The sequence below is a fragment of the Cynara cardunculus genome, assembly GCF_001531365.2.
Source record: "Cynara cardunculus var. scolymus isolate 2C chromosome LG 16, CcrdV1, whole genome shotgun sequence".
Taxonomy (NCBI): Eukaryota; Viridiplantae; Streptophyta; class Magnoliopsida; order Asterales; family Asteraceae; genus Cynara; species Cynara cardunculus.
This window is the reverse complement of record NC_037543.1, coordinates 10,154,246-10,161,901: the sequence shown is the minus strand read 5'-3', so window position 1 is coordinate 10,161,901 and position 7,656 is coordinate 10,154,246.

Genomic DNA, 7,656 nt, shown 5'->3' with positions numbered 1-7,656 from the left:
GTCCAAGGACTTATTTAACATTTTTTGGAATGTTTAAGGACTTATTTAATATATTTTGGAATGTCCAAGGACTTATTTGTGTCAAAAAATTGTCCAAAGACTTATTTAACATGTTTTGGAAAGTTCAAGGACTTATTTGTTCCAAAAAAAAGTTCAAGGACTTAATCATTCCAAACAAGAAAGTTCATTGGTTTTTATTGTACTTTTCCCTAAATTTAATTGGTTAAATGTTAGATGTCGGTAGATATAAAAAATAATATGTATGAGTGTTTTTTTTTTAAATTAAACTCCTGAAATAATTTTTAATAAAAATAAATAAATAAATAAGTTACAGAGCCAAAACTATATTATAAATATCTTATAATAATTGATAATAAATAAAAGATATAAACATGGCATCTTTTTAAGACAAAAAAAAATTAAAATATATCTTTTTAAGATAATCGGGATACAATAATTTATCATATATATATATATATATATATATATTCGGACCTACAAAATTATAGGACTACCATGTTTGGTTCTGACAATATAGAAACGATATGTCTCTCAAAAGAAGTTATAATTTACTGTTAATATTCAATTATGGACATGAACAAGAACGAACTCACAAAATCATGTACGATCAGTCCACTCATATATAAAGATCTGCTTGACTTCAACTTTTAGTTGTGTTTTAACTTCATGATAATTGAATCAGTAAGAAAACATTTATGTGTACGATATTTTGTCCCACAACCTTGCGAATTTTAGTGGTTAAGACTTCTATAAATCTTAATTGCTCTTATGTTACCATATCGACCCATGTAGTACTTGTAAAAATATTTTTGATTTGATCTTAGGTGGAATCAAGTGAGTCGGGGGAGAAAATGTCTAAAAATGGCCAATTGGGCGATCCAGGCGTCTTCCTGGGCAAACTAAGCCGGTGGTAAGGCCGCCCAAGCCACTGGATGTCAGGGCGAACCGTGAATTTGGGCATGAAGAAGGACAGTAGGTCGGGTGTCTTGTGAGGCGACTTTAGCTGCATGAAGCCCCCCCTCCCCCCCCCCCGGGGGGCGAGAATGAGATTGGTGTGCCTTATGTGCAACGCGTGCAGTGTCTATGTTGTGGGAGATTTAGGTCGTGCAACCAAGGGTGAGGCGCGTTAGGCCACCCCAAAGATAGCTCGAGCCTCTTGTGGTTTAATCAGTCCCAGGCGTGGAATTCTTCATTTTCTCCATATTCCTTCTCCTTTTACTCCATTTCTTCCTTCTCTATTTTGTCCTCTCAACGTTTGAAAATTATTGAAACGAAGTGTGTAAATATGCGAATCGAGCTTGAGTATTGATATACTCGACGCGAACTCGATAGCCATTTCTCAAGCTCGAACTTGATAATTATTTCTCAAGCTCGAACTTGATAATTATTTCTCAAGCTCGAATTCCACTTGAAACTCGTGAGTAGTTAAAAATTAAACTCGACTCGAACTTGATTGCAATTTTGTAAACTCAAACTCGGATAAAGCTCAAACTTGAACTCGAATAAGCTCGAACTCAAGCTTATTCGAGTCTCACCCGTTGAAATCTATGAAATTTTAAGGTATTATTTTATAAATTATAAAACTTAAAGGTGTTCTCTTAAATTTTATAAAACTAAAGGGATAGACTTCAAACTTCATGATAAAAAAGACAGTTAAAATCTCCATTCACCTCTCCTCTTTTTATAAAATTTCTTCACCCTTCTTTTATTATATCCCTTCCAATGTGAGACAACTTCACCAACATTTTTATAGTTTTTTTTTGTCTTTTTTCAATTATGATTTTAATAATAAAAAATTGATCAGTTTTTATAGTTAAAAAAATCCACAATTTTGTTCAAATATATAAAAATATAAGACATTTTTATTATATTATATTATAAAATTGGTTGTATATTAAAACAAATTATATATAAAAAATCGAGTATCTTGCGAGCTTTTCGAGTCGATTATTGGATAGCTCGACTCGTTAATATGTCGAGTCGAGCTCGAGTTCGAGCTGAGCCTATTTGAGTCAAGTGTTGACCCAAATCGATCTCAAGTAGCTCGCGAGTTGTCTCGTACCACTTACACCCTTAATTGGAACCCTAGGTTTGGTTCTTGAGGCTTTTGGAAGATCTTGCTTGGTAGTTTGAGACTTCTAGAGTTATAAGGTAAGATTTTAGTACCTTTCTTCTAATACAGGGTTTTGGTCAAATTTCACCTACAACCTCTAATTTCTTCCTTGTGATACATTATGGTATGTTGGGAGTAAAAGAAGTAGTTTGGGAGCATCACAACTTAGTTTGGGGGTTTACTCAAAGGTTTCATTTCTTTACGGAAAAAAAAAACTCAAGTTTTGGGGGTAAAACCTAAATTTAGCATAAATCTAGCAAAGTGAATTCAAGTTGCTTTGTGAAAACTATGTACATGCCAAAAATGTTCATTGTTGATGTATTTAAGTGTCTCTATTGATATTTATCAAATGTGTTGATTTCTTGATGAGATTTACATCTTTAGGTATATTTGATTTTATAAATTTTGTAACATACCTGTATTTGTGTTTTTTGATAATTTTATAAATAAATCATAAGAGTATGTCATTTACTGATTTACTGTATAAATGAGCATCGTTGGATGGAAATAGAATTCTAGTGTATTTTGTAAACCACTTGGAAAATGCATATTTTTATGTTATGAGACGTTTTGGAAATATAAATTAGTATGATTTCATTTGAAAATACAAATGATGGATTTTTTTGTTAATCATACATTTGGAGCGTGTATTTGCATAATCATGGGTCAAACGTGTTTTAGTGCTTATGTTGGCTTACATTGAGTAGTATATTAAATGTGGAGTATAGTGGATTGATCTGGCCCATCTGAGTTTTCGGGACATTTGTCTGTGTAAGTTATTATATGCCCATGACAAATATCACATAAGGATACTACCGGAGAATATGTAAACTTATAGGATCAGACACAAATAATATGTTTCTATTTGTAGAAACCCATATTAAATCAAGTTGATTATGGATATAATTATTTTTGGAGGATAATTATATATATATATATATATATATATATATATATATATATGTTAAAATATTTAATAAACCTTATTTGAATTATAGCCTCTCTATAATTCAAACCATATAAATAAGGTATTAGGCTAAATCAATTCCAACTGATTGAGAAATTAGCATTTAGTCTTTCAAAATTTATATAGAAAATAAACATTTCTTTTCTGTAATACACATATAGATCTAGAGTTCTTAAACTAGCACTCGGTAGAAGATCTGAGTGTGTTTGTTTGTGGATCACTGATAGAGGAATCCTATTTTGGATTCTAAGTGCTCCATCAATCTACACTAGATCTAAAAAAGTACAATTCTAAATACCCTATGGTGTGTGATTTTAATTAAATGTCTCATTGGACCCGACTATGGGTTTTATGATTTAGAGAAGTTTTCTAATTGTAACCAAAATATTTTATTTTTCCGATTCGTTTAAGGTTACAAAATTGCAATAAAACCCAACAGTCCAGTTTAATTTGCTCATTGATTGATTTTGGGTTCGATTTGCATTTTTTGCATCTTTATTTGAGAATTACATGCTTTGAGTGGGTTGGTCATTTATTTGAGATCATGTAATTTAGACTGTAATGCATTATATCTATAGGCATGAGAGTCAATCGTGTAATGAGTGAGGAGTGTTGATGTTCTCACCCTGAGACTGGTGCTCGAGTAAGCATGGTGGTCGTGTCGGTATTGTGGAGAAGGACCCGTGTGGGTTGGACTCCAAGACCGTGGGTATTGAAGGGTTGGACTCTGAGACCCTTATTTTGAAGCTTTTTGGACTAGGTGAGTATACACTAAGGACTTGAGTCTTGAGATGCTACCCGAAGTGGTAGGCATTAAGAACCATGAGCCTTGAGGTGCTACCCGACGGGTTAGGCATTTAGGTCATGATCTTTGAAGTGAAACTCTAAAAGTAGGCACTAAGATTATTGTGTCTTGAGGTGTTGCCTGAGGTGGTAAGTACTAAGAACCATGAGCCTTGAGGTGCTATCCGATGGGATAGGCACTAAGGACATGAGCCTTGAGGATAAGGTCAATTGAATCTTGATGTGCTACTTGATAACGTTGATGTGTGGCTTACTTTGTGTTCGTCATATCCGATGGATACGAGTCATCCCATCACTGATATGTGTTAATTTTGGATAGTGTATTATCCATGTTTTTTGTGTTGTTTGGCTTTGGAGAGTATCCATAATTTATGGTTTTGGTAATTGGATCTTATCCATGTTTTAATGTTTTTGATAATAGAGTTTTATCCATGTTTTCAGTATTCAGATATTAATCTTTATTCGTATTGTGTGTGATTATTGGGTTTTGGTTTCATGTTAAATAATTGTTTTGATTAATGGGTTTTCAACACGAAAAGATTGGTTTTTGGAAAGATATTGATTTTATGTTATAGACATCTCATTCGAGAAATATTATTTAAATAAACAGTCTTTCAGTTTTAACTATTTTGTAATTATAATTAAAACTGTTTGAACTCAGTGGGCATTAAGTACAACCTTTTTTTATTTGTCAGATGTACATCAGGTCCTCAATAGGGAATAGTACTAGCGACACTGTGGCAAGTTGATTGCTAGTTAGAAGCACGAGAAAGATATAGAGGGTTTGGAATGTCTTCTCTACCATGGAGATAGCGACAGTTGAAGGGTTTTAGTAACACCAGTTCCACTTTAGACTTGTGTAAGGTTTGAAATATTGTATATTAACGTTAAAGCTTAGATTGTCATTGTAGATAATCAAATGTTGACTTTAGAAAGGGAATTTATTCCTTATTTGACATTTTATCAAGACTTAAAATTAGTTCTTCTTTCTAGATTTGAGGGTGTTACAACCCACCAGTAACTTTGAACTTATAAGAAACTCACAAATCTAATTTTATATATATCCATATGGAACAAGGTGATAAAAAACATTTACATACATTCTTATATTCCATTACCTAAATGAGATTTGTTGAATTTCTTTACTTTTAATGTTAATATATTTATTAGGAGAATTTTGAATAAAACCAATAATAAATTACTTGTTTTCATTTGTTATCCACATTACCAATTCTACATACAATATAAAACATCATTCATTTTAAATCATAAACATTAAAACATATCATAAACTATATTTTTCTGTTCTGGTAATGGCGAATTATAAACATATATATATATATATATAATTGTTTTAATAGTTGTTCATCAATTTTATATCGTTACAACTGATGATTACAGATAATACTTCAATTTATATTGATTTAAATAGAAAAAATAATGAAAAATATTCTTAAAATATTTTTCTCACTGAAATAAAAAGGGTATTTATTGAAGTGTACAAGATTGAAGCAGGGATGCAACCAAGTTCCACAATGTCCTAAAGAGATATAGGTTGATTGTGGGACCATGATGTCTATATTTAGAGGTGGTCAAATGGATCCAACTCGGTCTAGGAACAACAGAGGAGGGATCGGCCCGATCCGAGACCAATTTAGGACTGGCGGTCTGGACCGATTACGATATTCCACCGAAAACAAGGCCCGGCCAGGGACTGGCCACTTTCTTATTTATAAATGTATTTTTAAATATATTTTTAAGTGTATTTGGTTGAAAAATAAATTCTATCTTTAAATAACAGTTATGGGAATATTAATTGTTTGATGGAATAAAATAATTTAGGTTTGATTTTATCAAAAAAAAATTGTGAATTTTGTTTGAATAAGAGAATAATTGATAGGATTTAAATATGAATGATGATGGATTCCAAATCTGTATATTTAATAAATAAAAAAGAAGAGAAAAGGAAAGGAAAGGTGGTATTTTGCTAAAGGCCTCAACTAAAATTAATAATGTCTAAAGAAATTGGGATTGAATGGTTCGTGTGGGGAATCCATATATCTAATGCTTTGAATATGGGGTACTATGCTTCAATAAAGGAATAATATGTGTGTTTTATATATATATATTAGATTTGGAATCATGTGAGACCAAGGGTTTTTCGTAAGACCCGTAAGACCAATTCTCAACCTTTGGATTAGATCTACAATCTGAACATTCATAATCACAAAATTGCCACGAGATTTCTCAATAATCACAAAATTGTCACCGTGCAATTTTAGACCATTAGATCATTAGCTTATAAAGTTGATCAATGAACATAAATTGGTCTTACGAGTCTCACGAAAAACCTCTGGTCTCACATGAACCCATATATATATATATATATATATATATATATATATATGACTTGGAATCATGTGAGACCAAAGATTTTTTGTAAGATCCGTAAGACCAATTCTCAATCATTTGATTAAATCTACAATCTGAACATTCATAAACGTTACGAGACTTCTCAATAATCATAAAATTGCCATCGTGCAACTTTAGACCATTAAATCATTAGCTTATAAAGTTGATCAATGAACATAAATTGGTCTTACGGGTCTCACGAAAAATCTTTGGTTTCACGTAAACTCAGTTCTCATTTGATTAAGCCTATATATAGGGGCCTATTCAAGGGAGAACTGAGTTGTTTGTGGTAACTGTGAGAACCAATCTCAACCAATCATTTTAAATTATTAATTACACAATTAAATTCAAATTAAAAGGGTATCATGGTCAATTCCTAATTTTAATTTTAATTTTGATTTTAATTTTTTAAAGACAACCGTTCAAATAAAATAAACTTAATATTGATTTACATTCCTTAAATAAAATAATAATATTAGTTACTGAAATAATTTCAAAAAAACTAATCGGTTTATGTAAACATGTATGTGATTCTGATGAATCACATGAAATCACGTTGAAGATTGTAAACATAACTATTTAACAATGATAAATCAATAATTTTCACTGCAAAAAATTCATACTGGAGTTTGAAAACRTAATGAAGAACAAGGGTAAAAATTCTATTGATTCTTCATCCCATGTAAATTCTGATGAAGACAGACTMTATGTCAACTCTCATGAAGCAAATGTAGATGTTATGGAGGTTGTTACATGGGAGGCTAGTGAAGAATTTGATGTTGGACTTTCTCCATATAAAAATGTCCAACGAAACTGTGAAGAAATCTGTTTGGAAGATGATATTCAAACTGATGTAATTGATGATACAACAGGCTACACATCGAACAATGCGATTCAGAATGATGAAATTCCAGGTTTTTTTTTTCACACAGCTGTAGAAAACTATGTTTAATTCTACAATATAATGTGATCACTGGTCGGTTATATTTCACACCTTCAGACTAAAGAAATTGGACCATAAAGCAAGTATACAAAATAGCCCAACGTCGTCTTTTCCAAGTAATAARTGGTACAAGTACCGGATTATCGTCCACAGGGACTGTAGCCAAAGTTAAATTAGAGTTAAATAAAAGAGATGATTTCAGATGACRAAAACGAAGACTTTAGTTTGATTCCGAGTTAACACAGGTAATATAACAGAATAATAAAGCAGAATAGTAAAACAGAGTAATAAAGCAGAATAATAAAACAGAGTAATAAAGCAGAATAATAAAGGTAGCACGGGTGTAAGATTTGGGGTGAAACGTAAACACGAAATCCAGCAGACAAAGCTGTGGAA